At 39.3% G+C, this 19333-nt stretch overlaps 1 long non-coding RNA gene across 2 annotated transcripts in view; it reads left to right on the forward strand.

The window, feature by feature from the left end:
• Window positions 1–18441, forward strand: part of LOC124550886 — a 34673-nt gene extending 16232 nt beyond the window's left edge. Inside the window, exons 3-5 of one of the 2 annotated variants that reach the window (XR_006967744.1) lie at window positions 3468–3562; window positions 5602–5651; window positions 18385–18441. This is a non-coding gene — a long non-coding RNA (uncharacterized LOC124550886). Of the gene's footprint in view, window positions 1–3467; window positions 3563–5601; window positions 5652–15907; window positions 17191–18384 lie in introns of those variants that run through there. The other variant, XR_006967743.1, reaches the window with a different exon arrangement.
• The last annotated feature ends 892 nt before the right edge of the window (window positions 18442–19333 follow it).

The raw sequence follows: 19333 nt of genomic DNA on the forward strand, positions 1-19333 counted from the left end.
CTTTGAACATATTCTTAGTTCGAATAGAATCAACCTTCTTGAGACTAAGAAGTTTATGTTCACGAATCAGCATGGTTTTAGAAAGCAACGCTTGTGCAAAACTCAACTTGCTCTTTTCTCACGTGATATACTGAGAACTGTGGATGAAGGGCAACCGGCAGATTCCATATTTCTCGATTTCCGGAAAGCATTTGACACGGTGCCCCATTGCAGGCTGTTAACGGAGGTACGAGCATACGGAATGAGTTTACTGATATGTGAATGGCTCGAAGACTTCTTAAATAATAGAATCCAGTGTGTTATCCTTGATGGCAAATGTCCATCAGAGACAAGAATATCATCAGGAGTGCTTCAGGGAAGTTTGATAGAACCACTGTTGTTCTCTATATACATAAATTATTTGGCGGGAGGGGGGGGGGGGGGGGGGCAATCTGCATTTGTTTGCCGATGATGCGTGGTGTTCGGTAAGGTGTCAAAGTTGAGTGACTGTAGGAAGTTACAAAATCTCCAGTTGGTGTGAGGAATGGCAGCTAGCCCTAAATTGGAAAAATGTAAAGTAATGCGGCTGAATTGGAAGAACAAACCTGTAATGTTTGGATACAGTATTACTAGTGTCATGCTTGACACAGTCAAGTCATTTAAATATTTGGGTGTAACATTGCAAAGCAATAAGAGGTGGAGTGAGCTTGTGAAATCTGTGGAAGGGAAGGCAAATGGTCGACTTCGGTTCATTGGGAGAATTTTAGGAAAAATTGGTTCACTTGTAAAGGAAAGTGCATATAGGCGACTGGAGCGACCTATTCTAGAGTACTGTTCAGGTGTTTGGGATCTGTAGCAGATCAGATTGAAGGAAGACATCAAAGCAATTCAGTGGCAGGCGGCTAGATTTGTTACCGTTAGGTCCAAACAACATGTGAGTGTTTCGGAAATGCTTCAGGAACTCAGATTGGAATCCCAGGAAGTAATTTGATGTTCTTTTCGAGAAACACTGTTGAGAAAATGTAGAGAACGGGCATTTGAAACTGATTTCCGAATAATCCTAATGCTGCCAACATAAATTATGTATAATGACCACAAAGATAAGTTACGAGAAATTAGGGCTCAGTCGTTTTTCCCTTATTTATTTATTACTTGTCATTAGCCAACATTTGCTGAAATAGACAGTTTTGACATTACATTTGATAGTGAATCTAAAATTGGGAAACTATGTACATTCAGATTACATTACATGAGGATAAAGAGTTATTCTCTACATTATAATTCCTTAACATCATAGGTACTCTCTACTACATTCCAATTCCTTTACATCATAGTTACTCTCACTCTCTACTACATTCCAATTCTTTTACGTCATAGATACACTTATCAGCTAACAATCTGTGCAGCTGCTTCTTGAATGCATCACCTTGTAGGTCTTTCAGTGATGATGGTAACTTGTTATATAATTTTAATCCTGTTTGCTTAAAGCTACTTTGGACCTTAGACAGCCTAGTAAATTCTACATCAAGATTGTTTTTATATCTGGTATCATGTGAATGAACATCTGTTCTGGAAGGATGCCCCATAATTTTATTCCGTACTGTAAGTGAGATTCAGAGAAGGCATAATAAGAAGATAAAAGTTGTTTTCTGCTAACTAATGTTTTTAGTTTCCTTAACAAATAGACTACTCTAGATAGTCTGGTACATAACAGTTCTGTGTGGGTGTTCCACGTTAATTTCGGGTCCAGGTGGATTCCTAGAAGTCTTACAGAGTCAGACTCATTTAATTTTTCCTGTAGATTGTGCAAGAAGAAATACATAGTTTCAGTCTAGCTACTGTTGAGTATCAGCTTGTTACTGTGGAGCCATATGGCAGACTTTTCAAGCATTACTTTTGTTTGTTTCTTCACTTCCTTGTTCTATTTGCAAGTGGAAAGGAGGGGAAATGACAAGTAGTGTTACAGGGTACCCTGTACCACATACCATACGGTGGCTCATGGAGTATCTATGTAGATGCAGAAGTAGAATGGCGGCAATTTATAAATCTGTTGGCTGTACAAGGAATCAATGAAATGTGCTCTGCTCTTCACCAACCACCGACAGAATCTTGAAATCGTTGTCCTTTTTGTTACTACTGTCTGCTTTGTTGGCATATCAAAATATTCTGTAGTTTGGCCCACACTACCTATCATACCAAGAAGATAATATCAAACAATGGAAACTCCAGGTGGGAATATCAACAATATAGGAAAAGAAAGATTGCTACCTACCTTAAAGAAGACACGTTAAGTTGCAGACAGGCAGAATTAAAAGAACTTACATAGAGCTTCTGGCCACGGCCTTCATCAGTAAAATACACACACACACACACACACACACACACACAACACACACACACACACACACACACCATTCATCACACAAGCAAGAGCTCCTCATGCACACATGACTGCCAACTCCAGCATCTCTGCATTCCTGTGCAGTCTGGTCTGTTCTGGAGATAAAATTCATGCTTATCTAGGTTCAACAAGCTACTAAATAACTGCAGTCTCTTTTTGAAGACATGCATCTATTTTGCCAATTCATACAGGTCTGGAAACTCGCACACACAATTGTCTACAATTTACCTTTGATAGTTACATCAAGTTTTAACGAAATTGTCAACAGCTCAACATCGGCTGTATAAGAGGCTTTAGCACAGTCTCCAATGGAACTCACTCTTCCGTTTTTTTCGTGATGTAGGCCGTTGTCGAGTTGCCAACTATTCTGTGAAGTGCAACATGTCTCAGGGGCGAGGGCGCAGCCCCACAGAATGACTGCCAAATTGACAGGTGCCTGGAAGCTTGACCAAACTGTAGAGCCACCTGCTTCTTGCAAAAATCCTGCTTCCACCACACTCATCATGCACAAACAATACAATTTCTTCGTACAGTACGTGTAACTTTATGTTTGATGAGCATCATTCTTCTGTACTATTAGCAGTGTGCAACACATCACTTCGTGCTAGTGATATGTTACACATCACAAACAATCCCTTCTTTCAGTGAAATTGTACCATTCAGTGCCTCATCGTTAATTACTTGATTTAGCCTGCTTATCTCCAGCATTCTTCTGAAGTGTCACAGTCAAAAGCTTCTCATATTGTCCGAAGTGCTTATTGCCGATGTTTTAACTTCTTTACAAGGCTACACTTTAGACAAATACCTTCAGGAAACACTCCCTAATGCATGAACTTACATTAAATGTAAACAGATTCCTCTTTATTAGAATTGCTTTTCTTGTCAGTGAGTCTACATTTTTTATACCTGCTCTCCTTCAGCTGTCGTCATTTATTTTTCTGCCCTAGTAGCAAAACTCGCCTGCTACTTTTGGTGTCTTGTTTCTTGATCTGATTACCTCAGCATCACGTGATTTAATTCAGCTGCATTGGATTACCTTTGTTTTATTTCTCTTGCCTTAAGGAGCATTTTTTTGAAACTGTTCCAGGAATGTTCACCTCCAGAAGACTTTCTTGCACATTCAGTATTGAGAAGACTGAGGACGAGGGAGATAAGGAGGCTATGAACGAGGACCACTTTGAGGTGAGTCACGTTCCACATGGTCTGTGTGTACCACTAGTGTGCTGCTGACAGTGGGGTAAAACAGACAAAGTTCAAGGTTTGTATCAAGTAGCTGCTTATACAATGTTGATTGGCTTGTGAACCTTCAGGCTAAAGTAGTCTAGTGGGGAAGCGACTTTTAATTAAAAAAAGAAAGGGGGGGGGGGGGGGGAGAGAGAAAAGGCACTGCCCAGTGCAGTATACCTCTTGTATAGAGGTATCCAGCACTTTTTTTTTTTTTAATACTATATTCGTACAATAGAAAATGCTGGTAAAAACTAGAAAAAAGATCCTGTTACCCTTTGCATGGAGACAAAAACTTTTATGCGGGTATATACCGTATTTACTCGAATCTAAGCCGCACCTGAAAAATGAGACTCGAAATCAAGGGAAAAAAATTTTTCCTGAATCTAAGCCGCACCTGAAATCTGAGACTCAAAATTCAAGGGGAGAGAAAATTTTTAGACCACACCTTCAAATCGAAACAAAGTTGGTCCATTGCAACATGAGGCACAATTTAGGTCGAATGGATGAACATACAGCTACAGTAGTTTGGTTCGAGTCGTAAGCTTAACAGTTAAGCTTTACCAGGTAGCCATTGCTATATGTCAAGTGCTCCGCCCGTATTTATACAGGTAACCTTCCTTTTACACGTGCTTTGTCTGGTTTGAATCGATTGCTTATTTTGCTTTGACCTGATAAGTGCCGTTCTCTTGGTTATAGGTGTTTATGTCACTCTAAGCTGAAAATGCATTATTGTACTGTGTCATGCATTGTTTGTCGCATTCTGATAATGAGTGTTTACCTGTCGCTGCTCGCGGCATGGCTTGCTTTTGTGCGTGCTACCGCGGCTTACAATAAAAAAAAGAGAGGAATTGTCTCGTAAGCGAAACAATGGCAAGAGACTGCTATTTGTTGTTACTTTCTTTGATAATGATCAACAAGAACCAAATAATAGACTGCGTATGACAGAAGATGTTCTGAACGAGAATTTAGTGAAAATTTTTCTCCGTTTGAAAATCTTCGCAGGCGCCTCTTTAGTACATTGTATTCTGCACAGAAATTAGAGTTATCTTAGATTTAAAAATCTAGTCAGTTGCCGTGCTTAATTTCTGGCTATCACTATTCAGCATAAGAATAATACGAATATTAACATGACATGGTATGTATGTTATTCCGCGTTTGCTGCTGTCTCACGCTAGTTTCATAGTTTATTAGGCAGACAGCATTTAAATGAGAGAGCAGCAAACACGGAAGAATACATGGCAGAATGTTTACATTCTTCTACCTTTTTTTTTAAATTTATTTACTGACGCATAGGTTTTGGCGCCAGTATTTATCTTTATGCCGGCAAAGCATGCCTGTGTAGCGCTACATGTATTCGACGGCAGAAGTTAGTTGTGGCAGCACCTACCAACATTTTTCAGAACTTTCATTTACTTTGCACTCGATTCTAAGCTGCAGGCGGGTTTTTTTATTACAAAAACCAGGAAAAAAGTGCGGCTTAGATTCGAGTAAATACGGTAAGCATTGATGTGGGCAAATGGTTAGTATGGCATTTGTGTCTTTTTGATGTGTGTGTGGTAACTGCAGAATTGTGAACTGTGTCGACATCATTACCGAATGCACCCAAACACTTCCAGCGTGCTGTTATTCTTTTCTTGGCTGCCGAAGGACAAATAGTGACAGATATCAATTGGAGAATGAGAAATGTATATGGGGTAGCTTGTCTGTCGGAGACCACTGTTGTGGAATGGTGCGCGGAAGGGGTACTGATGCTTCATGGTAACTCTCGTCCACATGTTGCAAATGTTGTAACGCAGGAGTTACGCTGATGCAAGTGGGAGATACTCCAGCACCCATCCTAGAGTCCTGATCTCTCCTCATGCAATCATCATGCCTTCATGATGAATTGTGGTATTTGTTGTTTGGAGACCATGTATTCTGTCTTATTATTATTATATTATTATTATTGTCGTTGTTGTTGTTGTCATTACAGATGCTGTTAATCCTTCTTTCAGGACTTGAAACATGAAGTGGAGTCAGCAAGTAGCGGCATTGAACCAGAAAGGTATTGTATAGCCTTTTTGTCTCTCTTCTTTTCCACATTGTCATGGCTGGTTTTGCAGCTTCGTGTTGTAAGCAGTGCAGTAGAGGACAGAAAGTGGCCAGTGCCTGTTATGTTCATGCTCTAGTTCAGCCATATACTCCTGTTCCACGAGGAGCATGTATTCTGTAATTAATTAAAATTTGTAGGGCTGGGAAATGTGAACACTTTGAAATTACTCACTTTGAACCTCTGGTAAAATTGTGAATCTCCATTAAGATTTTGAAAAGATATTGGATTCTGCAAGGTTTAAGCCTGTCATCTTTAACAGGTATGTGGATGCGTCTTTTGTAGAGTGTTCCCATGGTGAGGAAAAACTTCATCTCTTCTTGATCCATCTGAATGACATTCCCAGGAACATCAAGTGTACCGTGTTTTTGGGAAAGGGTAGATGCCCCCTTTCTTGAATGCCTCTCTGCACTCTAAGTCAGACATGACTGTCTTCTGCAACCTGACTAGTGTAGATCTTTACCTATGAGCAGACAGATGTTATCATCTTCCACAGACCAAATATGTTCCCAATACACTTGTTCATGGGGCAGCTATGACTGCTGATAGGGACCATCTATAAGAACAACTCGAACTCTTCACAAAAGTTTTTGAAGGTAATGCTCACGGGACATGCCCAAGGCCTAGTAATTAAAACTGAAGGTTAGCATTCCACTTCAAAAGACTAAAGGAGAAAGATTCAAGGTAAAGGGAATCTTTCTTGTAAAATAGGTTGTATCCTCTCAAATATAGTCAAGGCTATGTTTCTGGTGGCACTGAAGATAGCCAAAGATGAAGAGTGACTTGATTCTTCAGTCAGTGTGGTTCCACAGTCAGTGTACTTCACATACATTATTACATGGAACGTCAACACTATAACTTCCTGCTGTCGTTTTGTTGTCTTCAGTCCCAAGACTGGTTTTATGCAGCTCTCCATGCTACTCTTTCATATCCAAGCATTTCCATCTCTGAATAACTACTGCAACCTACATACTTTTGAATTTCCTTGTTGTATTCATCTCATGGTCTCCCTTTATGATTTTTACCTTTCACACTTGCCTCTGGCATTAAAGTGGTGATCCTTTGGTGTCTAAGAATGTGTCCTATCAACCGATCCTTACTTGTAGTCAGGTTGTGCCACAAATTTCTTTTCTCCCCAACTCTGTTCAGTACCAGCTCATTAATTATGTAATTTACCCATCTAATCTTAGCATTCTTCTGTAGCATCACATTTCAAAACCTTCTGTTCTCTTCTTGTCTAAACTATTTATCATCCTTGTTTCACTTCCATGGAAGGCTACACTCTATACAAATACTTCCAGAAAAGACTTCCTTACCCGATTTTAACAAAATTTCTCTTCTTCAGAAACGCTTTTCTTGCTGTTTCCAGTATACATTTTATACTATCTCTACTTTGGCCATCATCAGTTATTTTGCTGCCTAAATAGCAAAACTCATCTGCTACTTTGTCTCATCTCCTTATCTAATTCCATCAGCATCACCTGATTTAATTCGACTGCATTCTGTTATCCGTGTTGTGCTTTTGTTGATGTGCATGTTACATCCTCCTTTCAAGACCCTGTCTATTCTATTCAGCTGGTCTTCCAAGTTCTTTACTGCCTCAGAGAAAATAACAATGTCATCATCAAACCTGGAGGTTTTTATTTCTTGATGTACAATAATTTATCTCAATTTCCAGTATGTGCACTGCATTGCTTACGAGTGCCCCACAACGTTTTCGATCTGTAATTGGAACAGTGAAGCATTTTCCATCAGTAGTGGTAGCATGTGTTGGCCTTACTACTGTGTATCAGTGTATAAGTTACTCAGCAGGTATACCAAAGACAGCTTTCGAGGGCAACAGAACAGGGCGAAGTTGTCGAGAAATAAAGAAGAGTACCAGTTATTTGAATTTCGAGAACCACGGCTGTGGGGTGTTTGTCGAGTAGGGCGTACAGCAATGCAATGTGAGGTGTCTGTAGCGATCTCCACGGTCAAACAGCGAGACACACACGCAGTCGGTAAAAAGGGATGGTTGTGGGTGCGTGAGTCACCTTCTGCACTGTGGACTGACCGGCCATTTCAGAAACATGAACAGCTCAAGCACAGGTGAGTTGTGAAATGCATCTCCAGTCCATCCCCTTGCATCATCATTATTTGCTGAAAAGTCCTCCCCCTGTGCTCATCCATTATCACCTCCTTCAATTCCTCATGTAGAGGGCTATACATACAGTACTTACAGGCAATTCACTTATTCAACTCCTCTTTGTCCAACATCAACATCTTGTCAGTTGAACACGTCTTGCCAAAAATATAGTACCTTCTGCTCCAGCCTTTTTCTTGCCAATTCACAAGTGGAGCAGAAGAGATTTATTTTGGCTTGTAGTTAAAGGGATCATCCTATGTAGAATTACTACTTATTTTGAGTACATCTGCTACTAGTTTCGAGTGGTACTGTGAATCTTTTCTTCCAGCAGGATAACACTAGTTGTATGACATTGTCAGTTTTTTAGTTGCATTGTGGTTTTATGCACTCCTTGTGTAGCGCAAGGTGTATAGATGTGTAATTGGGACCAACTTTTACAATTAGTTACGTAATTAGGACCGATCTGTACTTCACTTTCCCACCCAAAAAAAAAATACAGTACACTAACCCAACCTTCCTCTTCTGCAGCTGGGCAGACACTGACAGTTTCCATTTGTAAGGGGGTGCATTTGGAGTTTACACCCAGAAGAACTGCGGTTCGTGTCCCAAAAAGGGCACCCACCATTTTGAATTGCCCGCCAATTCCCTTGTGGAGGGTGGTGGTGTGACGTCAGCACAGCCTTGGAGCAAAGAAATTCCCCCTAAAATTCGAAATTCCCCCATAAGACAAATGGGGGAGGGGAGGGAGGGGTGGAGAAGGGCTAATTTGCATAATTCAATTGATTAATTAACATAATTAAATCGTGATGTTGCCACATCTGCCTCTATAACCCTGTACCAGACTTCAGGAGTGGGAGGAAATTTGGCAACAATGCAAACTTCTCTCATATCAGGTCTGCCCTGTTACTGTCGTAACACAGAAGATATACGAGTTCAAGTGGGAGACACTCGAGCACCCTGCCCTATAGTTCTGATCTCTTCCCATGCAATTATCACACCTTCGGTCCTTTTAAAAAGACCTGGAAGACTCAACGACTCTTTTTGGCCATGGATGTGCAGCAGGCAGTTACAGACTTCTTCATGCAGCAGGACACTGTGTGTTACCAAACGAGCATCCTCAGTCTGGCGAATTGGTGGGATGATAGCCTCAGTGCCCACTGTGATTATATCTGATTGGCACGCCAATTCTTCAAACAGGAACTTTTAGATCTCCACTCATCCTCAGGGTTGTGACAAAAATTGGAAGTATTGAAGAAAGATTCCTGTGTTTCAGAGATACCAGTTTTGATAAACAGCAAGTTCATTAGCACTTTCTGTCTTTGATATCTTAAAAGAATTTAATTGTGAAAAAAAAGTTGGTGTCATAGACATATGATGGGGTAGCAGTGACGTCAGTGGAACACAGTGGTTTTCAGATGAGATCAAGAGAAAAATGCCCTCAAGCTGTATTTCAGCATTGCTATGCACATGGACTGAATGTAGTTTTGTCACAAGCGGTGAACTTTATTAAGCAGTGTAAAATATTTAATACTTCACTTTCTAGCTTTGGTATTATGTTTACAAAGCGCATGGCAGCACTCGACTGAGAAATAAACAAAGATTTCCATCGTTAGCTCCAACAAGATGGTATTATGGTAACAGGCTACAATAATTGTGTGAAAATACAAACAAGTTATAAAGAACTTGCTAAATTCAATGGTAAAAACTGTGTATAGTTCGGATACAGATACAGAATAGGTTGCTAAAGGTCTTCTTTCAACAAGACAATGGTTTATTTTCAACTGTTTTTTTCTTGTGTTCTGTTGTGTGTTTCCTGGGGCTGGCATATTGTTTCAAGTACTCCAAAAGAAGACTTGATATTGAGTTTTGCTGGAAACAAGTTGACCAATTTCCAACACAATTTATGGAACTCGGGGATGATTTTGAATCTATCTGGTTTAAAGTATCTGATGTCTGTGGTATGTTGCCCCTATTAAAACACTGAGTAGGTACTAAGCCAGTGAAAATGAATCAACTTGTAATAAGAGATTATTCTTGGACATTATTGTGTAATGAAGAGCATATTGATTCCAGATTCGCCAACTTGGAAAACCTCAAATGCCATAAGATTTTCAAGCCAGTGAGCTTTAAAAAAATTGCAAAACAGTTTCCAGAAGAAGGGCAGAGCTTTGGCAAATTATTTGATTTTCCAAATTTGACGAAGTGAATTGTGTGAGTTATGCAGAGAAATTGAAATGCAGAAGGACACTGTCGTGAAATTGCATTGGCATTTGACAGTCGTGAAACTGCATTGGGATTTGACAGAAGTGGGTTTAGTGGCTGCATTCCCAGAACTGCATAAACGTGTCCTTTTAATAATGACTGTTCCAATATCTAGTTCATTTGCTGAGGGGTCATCCTCAGTAATGAAGGGAATTCAATCCTATCTTCGAAATACGTAAGGTCAGGAGGGATTTTCTTCGCTAGCTCTCCTCAGCAATGAAAAGTTCTTGTGTGCAATTTTGCGCCAAAGCCCGTCCTTCCACGATGACGTGATTGAGATCTTGGAGAGGAAATCTGGGTTCGACGTGATGCGAGAAGATCTATGTATGATTTTTAATTTACTCTTATTTATGAAAATATGCAATTCATTGTATACTTTTAAGAATTTAAGTCTTTTTTTACTGAGATACATAAAAAATCGTATATACGACGTTCATTATTCTCTTTTATTTTAATGGAAATTACGTTGAACTACCTTACCTTTGAAAGTCATGCCTCGCCACTGCCGCCAACATATTTGGAGTCCAATTTTCCTGATAGCATTTTCCCTTTTCAGCCATGTCCTGGTGAAAACACATGCCATGTTCGTTGCTGATAGAGTGAAGTTTCTCTGGGAAGAAATCAGGCTGGAAGTGCAACATTTATATTTTCAATGACATATTACATCCCACGACCTTGTAATTCTCAATGACTAGGTCTCTGTAATGTTTAGAACTGTAGTTTCCTAGAAAGTATATGACAATGTTTTCGAAAGAACAACGCAGCTGATTCCTGCATATTTAACAGGCTATTAAATTGTATATCTTTCATAAGTTCTCTAATTTTGAGAGTAAACAAACATTTCCTCTTTTTGTTTAGTTTCACTGGCCTTTGGGAAGTTGGTTTTTAGGAAGAGAAATGCACTCCCACCATAATCTGCTGATTTTACAAATTTCTTAATGAAACCTAGTCTGGTATGTAAAGGAGGCAATAAGATTTGTCTGCACTTTCAAGTGGTTGTCATATACTTTCTAGGAAACTACAGTTCTTAACATTACAGAGACCTAGTCATTGAGTTCATTGAGAATTGCAAGGTTGTGGGATGTAATATGTCATTGAAAATACATTTGCCTGTCCCAGATTGAGTGTATCTCTTTTGCCAGCTTCACTTAATAGAATAATTGCTTCTATCACTGTGATCCCATGTGCACATGCAGCAGCAAAATTTTGTACAGCCAAATTGTAATTCAAGTAGAATAGCTATCACTTTAAAATTTGCACGTATCTGCCTTGAGGACTCGCCATATCAGTTACAGGATAGCTAGAGATGCAGGCTGATGTAATTTCCCTCCATACCAACTGTGTTGGCTAAAGGGATGGAAGACAGCTGGTATCCATCGCAAAGCAAGACGCATTTCAAGTTGGTTTTCGAGGAATCGATAAACAACTGCCAATCTTCAGCTTTGTGTTCAACAACCAGTGATTCTTTCAAGAAATCAACGTTATTACAGAAAACTATATCTTCCTCTTTAGAAAATAAATTATCAGATTCATTTTGCCATAAATGGAAGGAACTTATTTTGTTGCCATCCTCCAGGAGACGTCGGCCTTTCTGTCTGGAAGCAAGTAACTTTGCTTACTTTAAGGTAACCTGGGATCACGAGCCAAGCCATTTAATTCCTCCTGTGTTAGAAACTGAGATTCATTCGTAGTACTTCCTTCCACTAAATTTGCACAACTCTACTGTTTTAATTCACTAACATCATTAACTCTTTGAAAATCTTCAATTACGTTTTTGTTATCTAGTGGTGTTGGTATGAGAAGGCCTCGCCCATGAGGCACTAGTCGAATTGCTGATCCTAAAGAGGAACGTTGAACAGTATGTTTGGACTTTGAACTGATTCCAGATCTAGAATGAGATTTTCACTCTGCAGCAGAGTGTGCGCTGATATGAAATATCCTGGCAGATTTAAACTGTGTGCCGGACCGAGACTCGAATCAGGACCTTTGCCTTTCACAAGCAAGTGCTCTACCAACTGAGCTACCCAATCATGACTCAAGCCCCGTCCTCACAGAGAGCACTTGCCTGCGAAAGGCAAAGGTCCCAAGTTCGAGTCTCGGTCCAGCACACAGTTTTAATCTACCAGGAAGTTTGATTCCAGATCTATTCATCAAGAAGAAGTTATATGACCATAAGCTTCACACCATAGCAACTGTAAAAGGCATATGACAGGACCCTTTTAACCAGCCAGTTAATAATGTTATGCAATTAGTACAATGGATTTCTGAAGGCCATCACCTATTCTGGTCTGCTTAATTGTCAGAATAACGCTCATAAGGTCTTTTAAATCCAAGAGTAAAATTTCGCCTCTGTGCTTTTGAAGTGAATGCCCCAAAAACGCAACCAGAACTATTTTTATTGTTTTTACTTTTGCAAGACACGGTTCTCCACCTAAAACACAGTGCTTAAGCCAGGGCTTCACAACATACGTGCTCGCGGAGCAAGCTGTGAGCAGCAAGGCGCGAGCACGGAGCAGCGCGAGCACACTACCCCCACTACCGGACCAGAGCGGAGAGTGGGGAAAGTCACGTGGGGCACACAACAGCTGCCGCCAGTCAATGTAAATCCGCGGCCACCTGCAGGGATATCACTCACGAATTATTACTGTGACAAATGAAACAAATAAAGGAGAATGTACACATGCCACATAATTTTATTAGCTCAGTGTATGCCTCTACATTCGTATTAATTTGTGAACTGTTACACAATAAAAGGTGTCACTGAAGTGTGGGATTCTCGGTTATCTTGTACTTTTTGCCCTTTACAATTGCGTCTATGTTCGGAGTAATTGTTCTTGTGTGTTGTAGGCGCAGCATGCAGTTTAAATTTCGATCAGACAATGCGTTTCGCAGGCGCGTCTTGTTACATTTCATTGCAGAGAACAGTTGTTCACAAACATACATGGAACCGAACACTGATATTATTGTAGCCACCAGTTAGTGCAAACGAGGAAATCTATCCTGAGGGAAGTGTCTGTAGAATTCCAAAATGTTTTTCTTGTTCTGAAATTTATCTCTGTATCCTCTGTCACACTGCAGGTCAATACTTTCTAGTTGCACCTCAGGACGAATCTCTTCAATATTCACTGAATATGGAGAGGAGAACAGATCAGAATCACTGTCTAGTGCTGTCAGATCTTGAAAGCCTTGATCAAATTCTTCCTTAAGGGCAACTAAACTATTTGAATAACGTTCACAGCCTTTGTGAACATCTTGCATGGATGATAATTTAGGAAAATGAGCTAGATTTCCTGTTTCCAGCTGACTCACCCAAAGTATCAATTTCATTTTAAAAGCTCATATTCGATCTATGAAATAAGTAATTAGCAGATCTTTACCTTGTAGTGCCGGCCGGAGTGGCCAAGTGGTTCTAGGCGCTACAGTCTGGAACCGCGCGACCGCTACGGTCGCAGGTTCAAAATGTGTGTGATGTCCTTAGGTTAGTTAGGTTTAATTAGTTCTAAGTTCTAGGCGACTGATGACCTCAGAAGGAAGTCACATAGTGCTCAGAGCCATTTGAACCATTACCTTGTAGTGAAATATTCAAAGAATTCAGATGGCTAGTTAAATCTGCTAAGAACGCGAGATCACATTTCCATGAAGGCCCTTTCAATTCAGGAACACACATGTTATTTATTTTCATGAACGTATTTATCTCATCTAATAGGCAAAAAAATCAATTTAATAATTCGCCACGACTAAGCCAGCGGACCTCGCTGTAATAAGGCAGGCTACCATACTGGCTTTCTTCATCCTCAAGAAAGCTTTTAAATTGCCTGTGTTGTAGCCCATGCTTCCTTATATAATTGGTTGTACGAACAACAACACTCATCACATTTTTAGAGTGATACTCTTTACACATAAGTTTTCCTGGTGGATCACATTTCATTCGGCACGGTCAGTTTTTGCATTTTCTCCTTCAACAGTGCAACGAAACCTGATTTTTTTTTTTTCCCTGTCATCGCTGGTGCACCGTCTGTAGACACTGAAACTAAAGAATTCCACAACAATCCTATATTTTCAACACTTTCTTCAACACTACTTAAAATATCACCTCCGGTTGTAGTGTTCTTCATTGCTACTACATCTAGGAGCTCCTCCCTCACCTGAAGATCTCTATTAACACCTCTAATAAATATGGCAAGCTGCGCTGTTCCAGTGATATCAACACTTTCGTCCAGAGCTAGAGAATACGCCATAAAATCTTTACAGATATTTGCAGGCTGGCTCTGGACGTCGTCTGCCATGTCCTGTATTCTACGCATAATGGTCATGTCAGATAATGGCACAATCCGAAACTGTTCAACTTGAGATGGACACAAATGTTCCGCTGCAACTACCAAGCATTCTTTTATTAAATCGGCATCAGTGAAGGGGCGCAGGGATTTTGCTAAAAGCAAAGCAATTTTGTAACTCACTCTGAGAGCTGCCTCAGTTGATTTTTCTTCGTCGTCCAGATCTTCTTCGGATAGCTTCCTTTTAAGTTTAATAACTTCCTGTGCACGATCTGGTCCATCACATTTTCCACTTCCGTAGTCTTTTGCGTGGTACGACATACAATGTCCTTGCAAATTAAATTTCCTAAAAGAATTCAGTGTTTTGTGACATACTAAACATTTTGCAACAGCATCTTTTTCTGTAAACAGATACAATTCCTCCCAATGGGGGTTGAACTGCGAAAGCATGGTTGGGGTTACACAACGGCAACTTGACATGTTAGAGCTGATTGTAGTACTTTAAACGTTACACAGTCGGCGCGAATTCAATAGGCACGCTGCAGCCCTATTCAAACGTGCGCGCGCATTTCCCCTCCCTCCCTACTCCGCGACCTTGCACCTGCTCGCGAGCACGTGCCTGAGCAGACGCGAGTACTCGTACTCAAAACCGGCCAGTTGTTAAGCCCTGGCGTAAGCTGTAGGCTGAAACTACACAGGTCAGTTCACAGCTGAAGAACACACACTTATTTCATTAAATAAAGCTTCTACTCCTCTGGCAACTAAGCAGGATGATATCAATCGTTAACAGATCTTCTTTTTTGTCTATTGTTGGAGCAAACCTTGGCCTGGGCTGGAAGACTGTTATAGTGAGGAAAAGTTCACAGTTGAACATTGTTGGCATTCCTGGGGCTACAGACAACAATCGCCTAACACAAATATGTCAACTGTTGACCCAGTTAATTTTCTTTTTAATTACTATGTCTAGCGTCTTACTCTATATAAACACGGAAACTTTTTTTTATTTTACATAAAATTCGTTGGTGATGGAACATTTCTGACCTCGTTCTTGGATTTGACAGATGCAAATACGTAAGCATCAGCTGCAATTATTTATTTAACCTTTTCATCGTTGACCAGCGTAATTCTATAGTTTGTACTGGTTTTCACGATCTCCATTACAGCTGTAGAACTTGTTTTTATGATACTCAATTCATTTTCTTACCAAGAAATGAAATGTTTTTCTTATTTATGTGTCACTGATCACAAAAGTTATAATTCAAAGTATTTTTTTCCTGGCCTAGTATACTTCCATAATAAAAACTATGTTGTTATGTTTCAGAATATTGCCGATGACGTTACGTTCTAGTTGCAATGTTGTTTGAACAGTTTTTCGCATGTTCACTGTGACACTGGTCAAAGCCGAATGCTAGTATCTCAATTCCCTATTCACCCCTTTTTTCCATAGAAGCTCCTCCCACAGACAGTTTCCTTTCCCCAGGCTCTTAATAAAAGCTTTAAAAATTAGTCTAAATCTAGAGACCATTGAAAAGGGTTGTTTTTTCTTTCAGAAACAAGTTCTACAGAGACAGTCCTGTGGCTCAAGTAAATTTCTGACTTTTATTAAAAGATAAAACAATACATTCCACTCAAGGTAATTCCTGACATTCTTAAAAGTTCTTAGCTAAAGCAGAAAGAACTAGACCTATTGTATTGTTGTAACTTCAACAGAAATGTAATATTTATGAGTATTGATAGTTAAATAATGAACATTTTGAGTACATATTTCACAAATTATTTGACTTTCCATCAGAAAAAATTGGACAGAAATCCGAAAATATCATCTAATTTTATATTGACATGTTAAATATAAAACACTTTTTAATTGCATAGGTTGTGATACATGTAAGGAAAACTCACCAGTATTACATAAAGTTTAGAAAATTTTTGATGTGCTGACAAATGTCATTATATAAAATACTATATTCAAATTTTTCTAGCCTTTATCTTAGCAAAAGTTTCTAAAATAGAATCTAAGTCTACTGACTTCAAGGGACCACTTTCAATCATTAATCGTCCTTGAGAAATTATTGACCTAAGATATATCTTTATCAATTTGAGTTTCGAAAAATTCAGAATTTTACAGTTCAAATAAATTTTTACCAACTGGGGCAATATTTGATACTGAAATTAATGGCAGCTCGTACCCACACATATATAATTAGGTGGTGCAAAAATCTCCTTTGTGGACCCAAGTTTGCTGGAACATTTTTGCTTCTATTATCGCACTCTCAACAGTGTCAGTTTTCACTGCTAGTTATTATAGACCCTGCATACAAGTTTTGCACTTGTATACCTCAGGAGCCCCTCTCAGCTCGGCACCCAAAGTGGCTCCATGTGTCACTGGGTCTTAAAGTAGCCCTGAAACTGCAACTACTCTGGTGAGTTACTGAGTACCAGATTAATATTATCTGATGATAACCTGATAACAAGTAGAGACTGGCAGTGAAAATATGCACCCCATATACGATATTTTCGCTAAAATAAAAAGTTAATAGCAAAACTGAAATCCATACAATGCACACTGAAAAGATGGATACCAATGTTGGAAAGTATCAAAATGAATGACCTCTGAAACAAAGTCAAGGAGTAATTCACACTATTAGGTTGGTACACAAGTTTGTACCTTTTTCGTTTTGCATGTTGGTATTCCGGTTGCTTTGGGTTTATTTACAGATTGTCATTTTTTACTTTTAGTTCACCATTGCTATAACAATGGTAATTACTGCGCAAACAGCTCTATCCATTACCATGGAACAAGAGCTAGACTCAACTTACATTTACCAAAAAAAAAAGTAGAACTCAAGACAGCATTATATACCAAGGAATAAAACTGTACAACAAATGACCAAAAAGAGATTAAAGAAATTGCAAAAATACACTTCTTTAAAAAGACAGCTAAAAAGTACCTGTTATGCAATGCATTTTATACATTGAAGGATTACTTAGATAAAACAGAGTATGGGTTTGGCAAAAAAAATGTTGTTGTTGTTGTTGTTATGGTCTTCAGTCCTGAGACTGGTTTGATGCAGCTCTCCATGCTACTCTATCCTGTGCAAGCTTTTTCATCTCCCAGTACCTACTGCAACCTACATCCTTCTGAATCTGCTTAGTGTATTCATCTCTGGGTCTCCCTCTACTATTTTTACCCTCCATGCTGCCCTCCAATACTAAATTGGCGATCCCTTGATGCCTCAGAACATGTCCTACCAACCGATCCCTTCTTCTGGTCAAGTTGTGCCACAAACTTCTCTTCTCCCCAATCCTATTCAATACTTCCTCATTAGTTATGTGATCTACCCATCTAATCTTCAGCATTCTTCTGTAGCACCACATTTCGAAAGCTTCTATTCTCTTCTTGTCCAAACTATTTATCGTCCATGTTTCACTTCAATACATGGCTACACTCCATACAAATACTTTCAGAAGTGACTTCCTGACACTTAAATCAATACTCGATGTTAACAAATTTCTCTTCTTCAGAAACGCTTTCCTTGCCATTGCCAGCCTACATTTTATATCCTCTCTACTTCGACCATCATCAGTTATTTTGCTCCCCAAATAGCAAAACTCCTTTACTACTTTAAGTGCCTCATTTCCTAATCTAATTCCCTCAGCATCACCCGACTTAATTAGACTACATTCCATTATCCTTGTTTTGCTTTTGTTGATGTTCATCTTATATCCTCCTTTCAAGACACTGTCCATTCCATTCAACTGCTCTTCCAAGCCCTTTGCTGTCTCTGACAGAATTACAATGTCATCGGCGAACCTCAAAGTTTTTATTTCTTCTCCATGAATTTTAATACCTACTCCGAATTTGTTATATAAATGTTATATAAATAATAATAATAATGATTATAAAACATCCAGCATTCCACATAACACCTTCATACTTTTTTCCCCTTCTTTTTTCCTTTTCTATAAAAACTTACCTCCAAGCTGTGCATAGTGCAATACTAACACCTCTTCCTCTTTCTGAGCTCAGCATCTCACTCATTATAGAGGGATGCTGACTCAGTTTTTCAGGACAACAAATGGGAAGATGCAGTACAGAAAATGGTCCAGAGTGTCTGAGATATGAGTGAACAGCGTGGCATTACATTATTTGTAAAAGAAGTATTGTATACCAGGAGTAAATCTAATGACTGTCTGTAACTAGAAGTTTGTAAATGTATGTGAATATGAGTTAGCTTATTTTAAATTGATCTAAACTTGTAAATACTTTGCCATGTCCTATATGCTTGTAAAAAGAGTTCTACAAAGGAATAAAGCTACTACTACTACTACTACTACTTACTACTACTACTACTACTACTACTACGCTGTACCCAAGAAGTGGCAGATGTGATAAATTTTGATCATTCCACAATCATGCGACATTTGCGTGCAGTGGGGAAAGTTAAAAAGTCGGGTTTGTGGGTACATAGTGTTCTAAGCCAAAACGGCAAAAATCAGTAGGTGGCCATATGTGCATCTCTGCTTGCTCTTCATCAGTTGTCTCGTGAACAACACCGACCACTACTATCCTCTATCGTTACTGGTGATAAGAAATGTTGTCTTTATGCTAACATAAGGAAAGGAAAACAATGGTTGAGACCCAAACAAAACAGAAACTTCCCGTGCAAAGATGTGCGTGCATCTACAAAAGATAATGTTATGCATCTAGTGGAACAGCGATGGTATGGTGTACTATGAATTGCTTCTGCGAGGGGTATCCATCAGTGCTGACATTTATTGTCAACAACTGAGACGTCTTGCAGGCGCAATTGAAGAAGACTGTGTTAAATGATGCTACTCCACTCCTTCATTCTGCTAAATTGACGAAAAATGCTGTACTGGAACTGAGTTGGTAAGTCATTCCGCATATGCATTTTGCACCTGATCTTGCGCCCTCAGATTTTCACCTTTTCTGCTCTCCATTGAACAACCTTTAA

Source organism: Schistocerca americana, chromosome 9, assembly GCF_021461395.2.
Source record: "Schistocerca americana isolate TAMUIC-IGC-003095 chromosome 9, iqSchAmer2.1, whole genome shotgun sequence".
Taxonomy (NCBI): Eukaryota; Metazoa; Arthropoda; class Insecta; order Orthoptera; family Acrididae; genus Schistocerca; species Schistocerca americana.